Source organism: Opisthocomus hoazin, chromosome 29 (assembly GCF_030867145.1).
Source record: "Opisthocomus hoazin isolate bOpiHoa1 chromosome 29, bOpiHoa1.hap1, whole genome shotgun sequence".
NCBI classification, from domain to species: Eukaryota; Metazoa; Chordata; class Aves; order Opisthocomiformes; family Opisthocomidae; genus Opisthocomus; species Opisthocomus hoazin.
The window spans coordinates 6,469,443-6,483,931 of NC_134442.1; positions in this window are offsets into that span (position 1 = coordinate 6,469,443).

A 14,489-nucleotide genomic window follows, 5' to 3' on the forward strand; every position below is an offset into this window, starting at 1 on the left:
GCTGGGAATGGTGGTGTCCCTGCCAGGCTCCTATCGCAGCCCTGCTCCGAAAGTGCGAACGTCTGCAGATAGCTGGCAGGCAGAAGGGGCTAGCCTGGAAAGCTGTTGCTCAGCCTCATCTGCCCATGGCACTGCTCGCACAGAGGCACAGAGAATGGGGCTGCTTGCTTGTCTTGCCACCTCAAACTTCAAACGTAGCCTGGGAAAGATGGTGTACCTGCTAGGCTCCTTTCGCAGCCCTGCTCTTGAAATGCGAACGTCTGCAGATAGCTGGCAGCCAGAAGGGGCTAGCCTGGAAAGCTGTTGCTCAGCCTCATCTGCCCATGGCACTGTTCGCATAGAGGCACAGAGAATGGGGCTGCTTGCTTATCTTGCCACTTGAAACTTCAAACGCATGCTGGGAATGGTGGTGTCCCTGCCAGGCTCCTATCACAGCCCTGCTCCGAAAGTGCGAACGTCTGCAGATAGCTGGCAGGCAGAAGGGGCTATCCTGGAAAGCTGTTGCTCAGCATCATCTGCCCATGGCAGTGCTCGCATAGAGGCACAGAGAATGGGGCTGCTTGCTTATCTTGCCACTTGAAACTTCAAACGCATGCTGGGAATGGTGGTGTCCCTGCCAGGCTCCTATCACAGCCCTGCTCTTGAAATGCGAACGTCTGCAGATAGCTGGCAGCCAGAAGGGGCTAGCCTGGAAAGCTGTTGCTCAGCCTCATCTGCCCATGGCAGTGCTCGCACAGAGGCACAGAGAATGGGGCTGCTTGCTTGTCTTGCCACCTCAAACTTCAAACGTAGCCTGGGAAAGATGGTGTCCCAGCCAGGCTCCTATCACAGCCCTGCTCCGAAAGTGCGAACGTCTGCAGATAGCTGGCAGGCAGAAGGGGCTAGCCTGGAAAGCTGTTGCTCAGCCTCATCTGCCCATGGCAGTGCTCGCACAGAGGCACAGAGAATGGGGCTGCTTGCTTGTCTTGCCACCTCAAACTTCAAACGTAGCCTGGGAAAGTTGGTGTCCCAACCAGGCTCCTTTCGCAGCCTTGCTCCAAAAGTGCGAACGTCTGCAGATAGCTGGCAGCCAGAAGGGGCTAGCCTGGAAAGCTGTTGCTCAGCCTCATCTGCCCATGGCAGTGCTCGCATAGAGGCACAGAGAATGGGGCTGCTTGCTTGTCTTGCCACCTCAAACTTCAAACGCATGCTGGGAATGGTACTGTCCCTGCCAGGCTCCTATCACAGCCCTGCTCCGAATGTGCGAACGTCTGCAGATAGCTGGCAGGCAGAAGGGGCTAGCCTGGAAAGCTGTTGCTCAGCCTCATCTGCCCATGGCACTGTTCGCATAGAGGCACAGAGAATGGGGCTGCTTGCTTATCTTGCCACTTGAAACTTCAAACGCATGCTGGGAATGGTGGTGTCCCTGCCAGGCTCCTATCGCAGCCCTGCTCCGAAAGTGCGAACGTCTGCAGATAGCTGGCAGGCAGAAGGGGCTAGCCTGGAAAGCTGTTGCTCAGCCTCATCTGCCCATGGCACTGTTCGCATAGAGGCACAGAGAATGGGGCTGCTTGCTTGTCTTGCCACCTCAAACTTCAAACGTAGCCTGGGAAAGATGGTGTACCTGCTAGGCTCCTTTCGCAGCCCTGCTCCAAAAATGCGAACGTCTGCAGATAGCTGGCAGGCAGAAGGGGCTAGCCTGGAAAGCTGTTGCTCAGCCTCATCTGCCCATGGCACTGTTTGCATAGAGGCACAGAGAATGGGGCTGCTTCCTTGTCTTGCAACCTCAAACTTCAAACGCATGCTGGGAATGGTGGTGTCCCTGCCAGGCTCCTATCACAGCCCTGCTCCGAAAGTGCGAACGTCTGCAGATAGCTGGCAGGCAGAAGGGGCTATCCTGTAAAGCTGTTGCTCAGCCTCATCTGCCCATGGCACTGTTCGCATAGAGGCACAGAGAATGGGGCTGCTTGCTTATCTTGCCACTTGAAACTTCAAACTCATGCTGGGAATGGTGGTGTCCCTGCCAGGGTCCTATCACAGCCCTGCTCCGAAAGTGCGAACGTCTGCAGATAGCTGGCAGCCAGAAGGGGCTATCCTGGAAAGCTGTTGCTCAGCCTCATCTGCCCATGGCAGTGCTCGCACAGAGGCACAGAGAACGGGGCTGCTTGCTTGTCTTGCCACCTCAAACTTCAAACGTAGCCTGGGAAAGTTGGTGTCCCAGCCATGCTCCTTTCACAGCCCTGCTCTTGAAATGTGAACGTCTGCAGATAGCTGGCAGCCAGAAGGGGCTAGCCTGGAAAGCTGTTGCTCAGCCTCATCTGCCCATGGCAGTGCTTGCATAGAGGCACAGAGAATGGGGCTGCTTGCTTATCTTGCCACTTGAAACTTCAAACGCATGCTGGGAATGCTGGTGTCCCTGCCAGGCTCCTATCACAGCCCTGCTCCGAAAGTGCGAACGTCTGCAGATAGCTGGCAGGCAGAAGGGGCTAGCCTGGAAAGCTGTTGCTCAGCCTCATCTGCCCATGGCACTGTTCGCATAGAGGCACAGAGAATGGGGCTGCTTGCTTATCTTGCCACTTGAAACTTCAAACGCATGCTGGGAATGGTGGTGTCCCTGCCAGGCTCCTATCGCAGCCCTGCTCCGAAAGTGCGAACGTCTGCAGATAGCTGGCAGGCAGAAGGGGCTAGCCTGGAAAGCTGTTGCTCAGCCTCATCTGCCCATGGCACTGCTCGCACAGAGGCACAGAGAATGGGGCTGCTTGCTTGTCTTGCCACCTCAAACTTCAAACGTAGCCTGGGAAAGATGGTGTACCTGCTAGGCTCCTTTCGCAGCCCTGCTCTTGAAATGCGAACGTCTGCAGATAGCTGGCAGGCAGAAGGGGCTAGCCTGGAAAGCTGTTGCTCAGCCTCATCTGCCCATGGCAGTGCTCGCACAGAGGCACAGAGAATGGGGCTGCTTGCTTGTCTTGCCACCTCAAACTTCAAACGTAGCCTGGGAAAGTTGGTGTGCCAGCCAGGCTCCTTTCGCAGCCCTGCTCCAAAAGTGCGAACGTCTGCAGATAGCTGGCAGCCAGAAGGTGCTAGCCTGGAAAGCTGTTGCTCAGCCTCATCTGCCCATGGCAGTGCTCGCACAGAGGCACAGAGACTGGGGCTGCTTGCTTGTCTTGCCACCTCAAACTTCAAACGTAGCCTGGGAAAGATGGTGTACCTGCTAGGCTCCTTTCGCAGCCCTGCCCTTGAAATGCGAACGTCTGCAGATAGCTGGCAGGCAGAAGGGGCTAGCCTCGAAAGCTGTTGCTCAGCCTCATCTGCCCATGGCACTGTTCGCATAGAGGCACAGAGAATGGGGCTGCTTGCTTGTCTTGCCACCTCAAACTTCAAACGCATGCTGGGAATGGTGGTGTCCCTGCCAGGCTCCTATCACAGCCCTGCTCCGAAAGTGCGAACGTCTGCAGATAGCTGGCAGGCAGAAGAGGCTATCCTGGAAAGCTGTTGCTCAGCCTCATCTGCCCATGGCACTGTTTGCATAGAGGCACAGAGAATGGGGCTGCTTGCTTATCTTGCCACTTGAAACTTCAAACGTAGCCTGGGAAAGATGGTGTACCTGCCAGGCTCCTATCGCAGCCCTGCTCCGAAAGTGCGAAGGTCTGCAGATAGCTGGCAGCCAGAAGGGGCTAGCCTGGAAAGCTGTTGCTCAGCCTCATCTGCCCATGGCACTGTTCGCATAGAGGCACAGAGAATGGGGCTGCTTGCTTATCTTGCCACTTGAAACTTCAAACGCATGCTGGGAATGGTGGTGTCCCTGCCAGGCTCCTATCGCAGCCCTGCTCCGAAAGTGCGAACGTCTGCAGATAGCTGGCAGGCAGAAGGGGCTAGCCTGGAAAGCTGTTGCTCAGCCTCATCTGCCCATGGCACTGCTCGCACAGAGGCACAGAGAATGGGGCTGCTTGCTTGTCTTGCCACCTCAAACTTCAAACGTAGCCTGGGAAAGATGGTGTACCTGCTAGGCTCCTTTCGCAGCCCTGCTCTTGAAATGCGAACGTCTGCAGATAGCTGGCAGCCAGAAGGGGCTAGCCTGGAAAGCTGTTGCTCAGCCTCATCTGCCCATGGCACTGCTCGCATAGAGGCACAGAGAATGGGGCTGCTTGCTTGTCTTGCCACCTCAAACTTCAAACGTAGCCTGGGAAAGATGGTGTACCTGCTAGGCTCCTTTCGCAGCCCTGCTCCAAAAATGCGAACGTCTGCAGATAGCTGGCAGGCAGAAGGGGCTAGCCTGGAAAGCTGTTGCTCAGCCTCATCTGCCCATGGCACTGTTTGCATAGAGGCACAGAGAATGGGGCTGCTTCCTTGTCTTGCAACCTCAAACTTCAAACGCATGCTGGGAATGGTGGTGTCCCTGCCAGGCTCCTATCACAGCCCTGCTCCGAAAGTGCGAACGTCTGCAGATAGCTGGCAGGCAGAAGGGGCTAGCCTGGAAAGCTGTTGCTCAGCCTCATCTGCCCATGGCACTGTTCGCATAGAGGCACAGAGAATGGGGCTGCTTGCTTATCTTGCCACTTGAAACTTCAAACTCATGCTGGGAATGGTGGTGTCCCTGCCAGGGTCCTATCACAGCCCTGCTCCGAAAGTGCGAACGTCTGCAGATAGCTGGCAGCCAGAAGGGGCTATCCTGGAAAGCTGTTGCTCAGCCTCATCTGCCCATGGCAGTGCTCGCACAGAGGCACAGAGAACGGGGCTGCTTGCTTGTCTTGCCACCTCAAACTTCAAACGTAGCCTGGGAAAGTTGGTGTCCCAGCCATGCTCCTTTCACAGCCCTGCTCTTGAAATGTGAACGTCTGCAGATAGCTGGCAGCCAGAAGGGGCTAGCCTGGAAAGCTGTTGCTCAGCCTCATCTGCCCATGGCAGTGCTTGCATAGAGGCACAGAGAATGGGGCTGCTTGCTTATCTTGCCACTTGAAACTTCAAACGCATGCTGGGAATGGTGGTGTCCCTGCCAGGCTCCTATCACAGCCCTGCTCCGAAAGTGCGAACGTCTGCAGATAGCTGGCAGGCAGAAGGGGCTAGCCTGGAAAGCTGTTGCTCAGCCTCATCTGCCCATGGCACTGTTCGCATAGAGGCACAGAGAATGGGGCTGCTTGCTTATCTTGCCACTTGAAACTTCAAACGCATGCTGGGAATGGTGGTGTCCCTGCCAGGCTCCTATCGCAGCCCTGCTCCGAAAGTGCGAACGTCTGCAGATAGCTGGCAGGCAGAAGAGGCTATCCTGGAAAGCTGTTGCTCAGCCTCATCTGCCCATGGCACTGCTCGCACAGAGGCACAGAGAATGGGGCTGCTTGCTTGTCTTGCCACCTCAAACTTCAAACGTAGCCTGGGAAAGATGGTGTACCTGCTAGGCTCCTTTCGCAGCCCTGCTCTTGAAATGCGAACGTCTGCAGATAGCTGGCAGGCAGAAGGGGCTAGCCTGGAAAGCTGTTGCTCAGCCTCATCTGCCCATGGCAGTGCTCGCACAGAGGCACAGAGAATGGGGCTGCTTGCTTGTCTTGCCACCTCAAACTTCAAACGTAGCCTGGGAAAGTTGGTGTGCCAGCCAGGCTCCTTTCGCAGCCCTGCTCCAAAAGTGCGAACGTCTGCAGATAGCTGGCAGCCAGAAGGTGCTAGCCTGGAAAGCTGTTGCTCAGCCTCATCTGCCCATGGCAGTGCTCGCACAGAGGCACAGAGAATGGGGCTGCTTGCTTGTCTTGCCACCTCAAACTTCAAACGTAGCCTGGGAAAGATGGTGTACCTGCTAGGCTCCTTTCGCAGCCCTGCCCTTGAAATGCGAACGTCTGCAGATAGCTGGCAGGCAGAAGGGGCTAGCCTCGAAAGCTGTTGCTCAGCCTCATCTGCCCATGGCACTGTTCGCATAGAGGCACAGAGAATGGGGCTGCTTGCTTGTCTTGCCACCTCAAACTTCAAACGCATGCTGGGAATGGTGGTGTCCCTGCCAGGCTCCTATCACAGCCCTGCTCCGAAAGTGCGAACGTCTGCAGATAGCTGGCAGGCAGAAGAGGCTATCCTGGAAAGCTGTTGCTCAGCCTCATCTGCCCATGGCACTGTTTGCATAGAGGCACAGAGAATGGGGCTGCTTGCTTATCTTGCCACTTGAAACTTCAAACGCATGCTGGGAATGGTGGTGTCCCTGCCAGGCTCCTATCGCAGCCCTGCTCCGAAAGTGCGAACGTCTGCAGATAGCTGGCAGCCAGAAGGGGCTAGCCTGGAAAGCTGTTGCTCAGCCTCATCTGCCCATGGCACTGTTCGCATAGAGGCACAGAGAATGGGGCTGCTTGCTTATCTTGCCACTTGAAACTTCAAACGCATGCTGGGAAAGATGGTGTCCCAGCCAGGCTCCTTTCGCAGCCCTGCTCCGAAAGTGCGAAGGTCTGCAGATAGCTGGCAGCCAGAAGGGGCTAGCCTGGAAAGCTGTTGCTCAGCCTCATCTGCCCATGGCAGTGCTCGCACAGAGGCACAGAGAATGGGGCTGCTTGCTTGTCTTGCCACCTCAAACTTCAAACGTAGCCTGGGAAAGATGGTGTACCTGCTAGGCTCCTTTCGCAGCCCTGCTCTTGAAATGCGAACGTCTGCAGATAGCTGGCAGCCAGAAGGGGCTAGCCTGGAAAGCTGTTGCTCAGCCTCATCTGCCCATGGCACTGTTCGCATAGAGGCACAGAGAATGGGGCTGCTTGCTTATCTTGCCACTTGAAACTTCAAACGCATGCTGGGAATGGTGGTGTCCCTGCCAGGCTCCTATCACAGCCCTGCTCCGAAAGTGCGAACGTCTGCAGATAGCTGGCAGGCAGAAGGGGCTAGCCTGGAAAGCTGTTGCTCAGCCTCATCTGCCCATGGCACTGTTCGCATAGAGGCACAGAGAATGGGGCTGCTTGCTTATCTTGCCACTTGAAACTTCAAACGCATGCTGGGAATGGTGGTGTCCCTGCCAGGCTCCTATCGCAGCCCTGCTCCGAAAGTGCGAACGTCTGCAGATAGCTGGCAGGCAGAAGGGGCTAGCCTGGAAAGCTGTTGCTCAGCCTCATCTGCCCATGGCAGTGCTCGCATAGAGGCACAGAGAATGGGGCTGCCTGCTTATCTTGCCACCTCAAACTTGAAACGTAGCCTGGGAAAGATGGTGTACCTGCTAGGTTCCTTTCGCAGCCCTGCTCTGAAAGTGCGAACGTCTGCAGATAGCTGGCAGCCAGAAGGGGCTAGCCTGGAAAGCTGTTGCTCAGCCTCATCTGCCCATGGCAGTGCTCGCACAGAGGCACAGAGAATGGGGCTGCTTGCTTGTCTTGCCACCTCAAACTTCAAACGTAGCCTGGGAAAGATGGTGTACCTGCTAGGCTCCTTTCGCAGCCCTGCTCTTGAAATGCGAACGTCTGCAGATAGCTGGCAGCCAGAAGGGGCTAGCCTGGAAAGCTGTTGCTCAGCCTCATCTGCCCATGGCACTGTTCGCATAGAGGCACAGAGAATGGGGCTGCTTGCTTATCTTGCCACTTGAAACTTCAAACGCATGCTGGGAATGGTGGTGTCCCTGCCAGGCTCCTATCACAGCCCTGCTCCGAAAGTGCGAACGTCTGCAGATAGCTGGCAGGCAGAAGGGGCTAGCCTGGAAAGCTGTTGCTCAGCCTCATCTGCCCATGGCACTGTTTGCATAGAGGCACAGAGAATGGGGCTGCTTGCTTATCTTGCCACCTCAAACTTGAAACGTAGCCTGGGAAAGATGGTGTACCTGCTAGGCTCCTTTCGCAGCCCTGCTCTTGAAATGCGAACATCTGCAGATAGCTGGCAGCCAGAAGGGGCTAGCCTGGAAAGCTGTTGCTCAGCCTCATCTGCCCATGGCACTGTTCGCATAGAGGCACAGAGAATGGGGCTGCTTGCTTATCTTGCCACTTGAAACTTGAAACGCATGCTGGGAAAGATGGTGTCCCAGCCAGGCTCCTTTCGCAGCCCTGCTCCGAAAGTGCGAACGTCTGCAGATAGCTGGCAGGCAGAAGGGGCTAGCCTGGAAAGCTGTTGCTCAGCCTCATCTGCCCATGGCACTGCTCGCACAGAGGCACAGAGAATGGGGCTGCTAGCTTGTCTTGCCACCTCAAACTTCAAACGTAGCCTGGGAAAGATGGTGTACCTGCTAGGCTCCTTTCGCAGCCCTGCTCTTGAAATGCGAACGTCTGCAGATAGCTGGCAGCCAGAAGGTGCTAGCCTGGAAAGCTGTTGCTCAGCCTCATCTGCCCATGGCACTGTTCGCATAGAGGCACAGAGAATGGGGCTGCTTGCTTATCTTGCCACTTGAAACTTCAAACGCATGCTGGGAATGGTGGTATCCCTGCCAGGCTCCTATCACAGCCCTGCTCCGAAAGTGCGAACGTCTGCAGATAGCTGGCAGGCAGAAGGGGCTAGCCTGGAAAGCTGTTGCTCAGCCTCATCTGCCCATGGCACTGTTCGCATAGAGGCACAGAGAATGGGGCTGCTTGCTTATCTTGCCACTTGAAACTTCAAACGCATGCTGGGAATGGTGGTGTCCCTGCCAGGCTCCTATCGCAGCCCTGCTCCGAAAGTGCGAACGTCTGCAGATAGCTGGCAGCCAGAAGGGTCTAGCCTGGAAAGCTGTTGCTCAGCCTCATCTGCCCATGGCAGTGCTCGCACAGAGGCACAGAGAATGGGGCTGCTTGCTTGTCTTGCCACCTCAAACTTCAAACGTAGCCTGGGAAAGATGGTGTACCTGCTAGGCTCCTTTCGCAGCCCTGCTCTTGAAATGCGAACGTCTGCAGATAGCTGGCAGGCAGAAGGGGCTAGCCTGGAAAGCTGTTGCTCAGCCTGATCTGCCCATGGCAGTGCTCGCACAGAGGCACAGAGAATGGGGCTGCTTGCTTGTCTTGCCACCTCAAACTTCAAACGTAGCCTGGGAAAGATGGTGTACCTGCTAGGCTCCTTTCGCAGCCCTGCTCTTGAAATGCGAACATCTGCAGATAGCTGGCAGGCAGAAGGGGCTAGCCTGGAAAGCTGTTGCTCAGCCTCATCTGCCCATGGCACTGTTCGCATAGAGGCACAGAGAATGGGGCTGCTTGCTTATCTTGCCACTTGAAACTTCAAACGCATGCTGGGAAACATGGTGTCCCAGCCAGGCTCCTTTCGCAGCCCTGCTCCGAAAGTGCGAAGGTCTGCAGATAGCTGGCAGCCAGAAGGGGCTATCCTGGAAAGCTGTTGCTCAGCCTCATCTGCCCATGGCAGTGCTCGCACAGAGGCACAGAGAATGGGGCTGCTTGCTTGTCTTGCCACCTCAAACTTCAAACGTAGCCTGGGAAAGATTGTGTACCTGCTAGGCTCCTTTCGCAGCCCTGCTCTTGAAATGCGAACGTCTGCAGATAGCTGGCAGCCAGAAGGGGCTAGCCTGGAAAGCTGTTGCTCAGCCTCATCTGCCCATGGCACTGTTCGCATAGAGGCACAGAGAATGGGGCTGCTTGCTTATCTTGCCACTTGAAACTTCAAACGCATGCTGGGAATGGTGGTGTCCCTGCCAGGCTCCTATCACAGCCCTGCTCCGAAAGTGCGAACGTCTGCAGATAGCTGGCAGCCAGAAGGGGCTAGCCTGGAAAGCTGTTGCTCAGCCTCATCTGCCCATGGCACTGTTCGCATAGAGGCACAGAGAATGGGGCTGCTTGCTTATCTTGCCACTTGAAACTTCAAACGCATGCTGGGAAAGATGGTGTCCCAGCCAGGCTCCTTTCGCAGCCCTGCTCCGAAAGTGCGAACGTCTGCAGATAGCTGGCAGCCAGAAGGGGCTATCCTGGAAAGCTGTTGCTCAGCCTCATCTGCCCATGGCAGTGCTCGCACAGAGGCACAGAGAATGGGGCTGCTAGCTTGTCTTGCCACCTCAAACTTCAAACGTAGCCTGGGAAAGATGGTGTACCTGCTAGGCTCCTTTCGCAGCCCTGCTCCGAAAGTGCGAACGTCTGCAGATAGCTGGCAGCCAGAAGGGGCTAGCCTGGAAAGCTGTTGCTCAGCCTCATCTGCCCATGGCAGTGCTCGCACAGAGGCACAGAGAATGGGGCTGCTTGCTTGTCTTGCCACCTCAAACTTCAAACGTAGCCTGGGAAAGTTGGTGTCCCAGCCAGGCTCCTTTCGCAGCCCTGCTCTGAAAGTGCGAACGTCTGCAGATAGTTGGCAGCCAGAAGGGGCTAGCCTGGAAAGCTGTTGCTCAGCCTCATCTGCCCATGGCACTGTTCGCATAGAGGCACAGAGAATGGGGCTGCTTGCTTATCTTGCCACTTGAAACTTCAAACGCATGCTGGGAATGGTGGTGTCCCTGCCAGGCTCCTATCACAGCCCTGCTCCGAAAGTGCGAACGTCTGCAGATAGCTGGCAGCCAGAAGGGGCTATCCTGGAAAGCTGTTGCTCAGCCTCCTCTGCCCATGGCAGTGCTCGCACAGAGGCACAGAGAATGGGGCTGCTTGCTTGTATTGCCACCTCAAACTTCAAACGTAGCCTGGGAAAGATGGTGTCCCAGCCAGGCTCCTATCACAGCCCTGCTCCGAAAGTGCGAACGTCTGCAGATAGCTGGCAGCCAGAAGGTGCTAGCCTGGAAAGCTGTTGCTCAGCCTCATCTGCCCATGGCAGTGCTCGCACAGAGGCACAGAGAATGGGGCTGCTTGCTTGTCTTGCCACCTCAATCTTCAAACGTAGCCTGGGACAGTTGGTGTCCCAGCCAGGCTCCTTTCGCAGCCCTGCTCCAAAAGTGCGAACGTTTGCAGATAGCTGGCAGCCAGAAGGTGCTAGCCTGGAAAGCTGTTGCTCAGCCTCATCTGCCCATGGCAGTGCTCGCACAGAGGCACAGAGAATGGGGCTGCTTGCTTGTCTTGCCACCTCAATCTTCAAACGTAGCCTGGGAAAGATGGTGTACCTGCTAGGCTCCTTTCGCAGCCCTGCTCTTGAAATGCGAACGTCTGCAGATAGCTGGCAGCCAGAAGGGGCTAGCCTGGAAAGCTGTTGCTCAGCCTCATCTGCCCATGGCACTGTTCGCATAGAGGCACAGAGAATGGGGCTGCTTGCTTATCTTGCCACTTGAAAATTCAAACGCATGCTGGGAATGGTGGTGTCCCTGCCAGGCTCCTTTCGCAGCCCTGCTCCGAAAGTGCGAACGTCTGCAGATAGCTGGCAGCCAGAAGGGGCTAGCCTGGAAAGCTGTTGCTCAGCCTCATCTGCCCATGGCACTGTTCGCATAGAGGCACAGAGAATGGGGCTGCTTGCTTATCTTGCCACTTGAAACTTCAAACGCATGCTGGGAAAGATGGTGTCCCAGCCAGGCTCCTTTCGCAGCCCTGCTCCGAAAGTGCGAACGTCTGCAGATAGCTGGCAGCCAGAAGGGGCTATCCTGGAAAGCTGTTGCTCAGCCTCATCTGCCCATGGCAGTGCTCGCACAGAGGCACAGAGAATGGGGCTGCTAGCTTGTCTTGCCACCTCAAACTTCAAACGTAGCCTGGGAAAGATGGTGTACCTGCTAGGCTCCTTTCGCAGCCCTGCTCCGAAAGTGCGAACGTCTGCAGATAGCTGGCAGCCAGAAGGGGCTAGCCTGGAAAGCTGTTGCTCAGCCTCATCTGCCCATGGCAGTGCTCGCACAGAGGCACAGAGAATGGGGCTGCTTGCTTGTCTTGCCACCTCAAACTTCAAACGTAGCCTGGGAAAGTTGGTGTCCCAGCCAGGCTCCTTTCGCAGCCCTGCTCTGAAAGTGCGAACGTCTGCAGATAGTTGGCAGCCAGAAGGGGCTAGCCTGGAAAGCTGTTGCTCAGCCTCATCTGCCCATGGCACTGTTCGCATAGAGGCACAGAGAATGGGGCTGCTTGCTTATCTTGCCACTTGAAACTTCAAACGCATGCTGGGAATGGTGGTGTCCCTGCCAGGCTCCTATCACAGCCCTGCTCCGAAAGTGCGAACGTCTGCAGATAGCTGGCAGCCAGAAGGGGCTATCCTGGAAAGCTGTTGCTCAGCCTCCTCTGCCCATGGCAGTGCTCGCACAGAGGCACAGAGAATGGGGCTGCTTGCTTGTATTGCCACCTCAAACTTCAAACGTAGCCTGGGAAAGATGGTGTCCCAGCCAGGCTCCTATCACAGCCCTGCTCCGAAAGTGCGAACGTCTGCAGATAGCTGGCAGCCAGAAGGTGCTAGCCTGGAAAGCTGTTGCTCAGCCTCATCTGCCCATGGCAGTGCTCGCACAGAGGCACAGAGAATGGGGCTGCTTGCTTGTCTTGCCACCTCAATCTTCAAACGTAGCCTGGGACAGTTGGTGTCCCAGCCAGGCTCCTTTCGCAGCCCTGCTCCAAAAGTGCGAACGTTTGCAGATAGCTGGCAGCCAGAAGGTGCTAGCCTGGAAAGCTGTTGCTCAGCCTCATCTGCCCATGGCAGTGCTCGCACAGAGGCACAGAGAATGGGGCTGCTTGCTTGTCTTGCCACCTCAATCTTCAAACGTAGCCTGGGAAAGATGGTGTACCTGCTAGGCTCCTTTCGCAGCCCTGCTCTTGAAATGCGAACGTCTGCAGATAGCTGGCAGCCAGAAGGGGCTAGCCTGGAAAGCTGTTGCTCAGCCTCATCTGCCCATGGCACTGTTCGCATAGAGGCACAGAGAATGGGGCTGCTTGCTTATCTTGCCACTTGAAAATTCAAACGCATGCTGGGAATGGTGGTGTCCCTGCCAGGCTCCTTTCGCAGCCCTGCTCCGAAAGTGCGAACGTCTGCAGATAGCTGGCAGCCAGAAGGGGCTAGCCTGGAAAGCTGTTGCTCAGCCTCATCTGCCCATGGCACTGTTCGCATAGAGGCACAGAGAATGGGGCTGCTTGCTTATCTTGCCACTTGAAACTTCAAACGCATGCTGGGAATGGTGGTGTCCCTGCCAGGCTCCTATCGCAGCCCTGCTCCGAAAGTGCGAACGTCTGCAGATAGCTGGCAGGCAGAAGGGGCTAGCCTGGAAAGCTGTTGCTCAGCCTCATCTGCCCATGGCAGTGCTCGCACAGAGGCACAGAGAATGGGGCTGCTTGCTTGTCTTGCCACCTCAAACTTCAAACGTAGCCTGGGAAAGATGGTGTACCTGCTAGGCTCCTTTCGCAGCCCTGCTCTTGAAATGCGAACGTCTGCAGATAGCTGGCAGGCAGAAGGGGCTAGCCTGGAAAGCTGTTGCTCAGCCTCATCTGCCCATGGCACTGTTCGCATAGAGGCACAGAGAATGGGGCTGCTTGCTTATCTTGCCACTTGAAACTTCAAACGCATGCTGGGAATGGTGGTGTCCCTGCCAGGCTCCTATCACAGCCCTGCTCCGAAAGTGCGAAGGTCTGCAGATAGCTGGCAGGCAGAAGGGGCTATCCTGGAAAGCTGTTGCTCAGCCTCATCTGCCCATGGCAGTGCTCGCACAGAGGCACAGAGAATGGGGCTGCTTGCTTGTCTTGCCACCTCAAACTTCAAACGCATGCTGGGAAAGATGGTGTACCTGCTAGGCTCCTTTCGCAGCCTTGCTCTTGAAATGCGAACGTCTGCAGATAGCTGGCAGCCAGAAGGTGCTAGCCTGGAAAGCTGTTGCTCAGCCTCATCTGCCCATGGCACTGTTCGCATAGAGGCACAGAGAATGGGGCTGCTTGCTTATCTTGCCACTTGAAACTTCAAACGCATGCTGGGAATGGTGGTGTCCCTGCCAGGCTCCTTTCGCAGCCCTGCTCCGAAAGTGCGAACGTCTGCAGATAGCTGGCAGGCAGAAGGGGCTAGCCTGGAAAGCTGTTGCTCAGCCTCATCTGCCCATGGCACTGCTCGCACAGAGGCACAGAGAATGGGGCTGCTTGCTTGTCTTGCCACCTCAAACTTCAAACGTAGCCTGGGAAAGATGGTGTACCTGCTAGGCTCCTTTCGCAGCCCTGCTCTTGAAATGCGAACGTCTGCAGATAGCTGGCAGGCAGAAGGGGCTAGCCTGGAAAGCTGTTGCTCAGCCTCATCTGCCCATGGCAGTGCTCGCACAGAGGCACAGAGAATGGGGCTGCTTGCTTGTCTTGCCACCTCAAACTTCAAACGTAGCCTGGGAAAGATGGTGTACCTGCTAGGCTCCTTTCGCAGCCCTGCTCTTGAAATGCGAACATCTGCAGATAGCTGGCAGCCAGAAGGTGCTAGCCTGGAAAGCTGTTGCTCAGCCTCATCTGCCCATGGCACTGTTCGCATAGAGGCACAGAGAATGGGGCTGCTTGCTTATCTTGCCACTTGAAACTTCAAACGCATGCTGGGAATGGTGGTGTCCCTGCCAGGCTCCTATCACAGCCCTGCTCCGAAAGTGCGAACGTCTGCAGATAGCTGGCAGGCAGAAGGGGCTAGCCTGGAAAGCTGTTGCTCAGCCTCATCTGCCCATGGCACTGTTCGCATAGAGGCACAGAGAATGGGGCTGCTTGCTTATCTTGCCACTTGAAACTTCAAACGCATGCTGGGAATGGTGGTGTCCCTGCCAGGCTCCTATC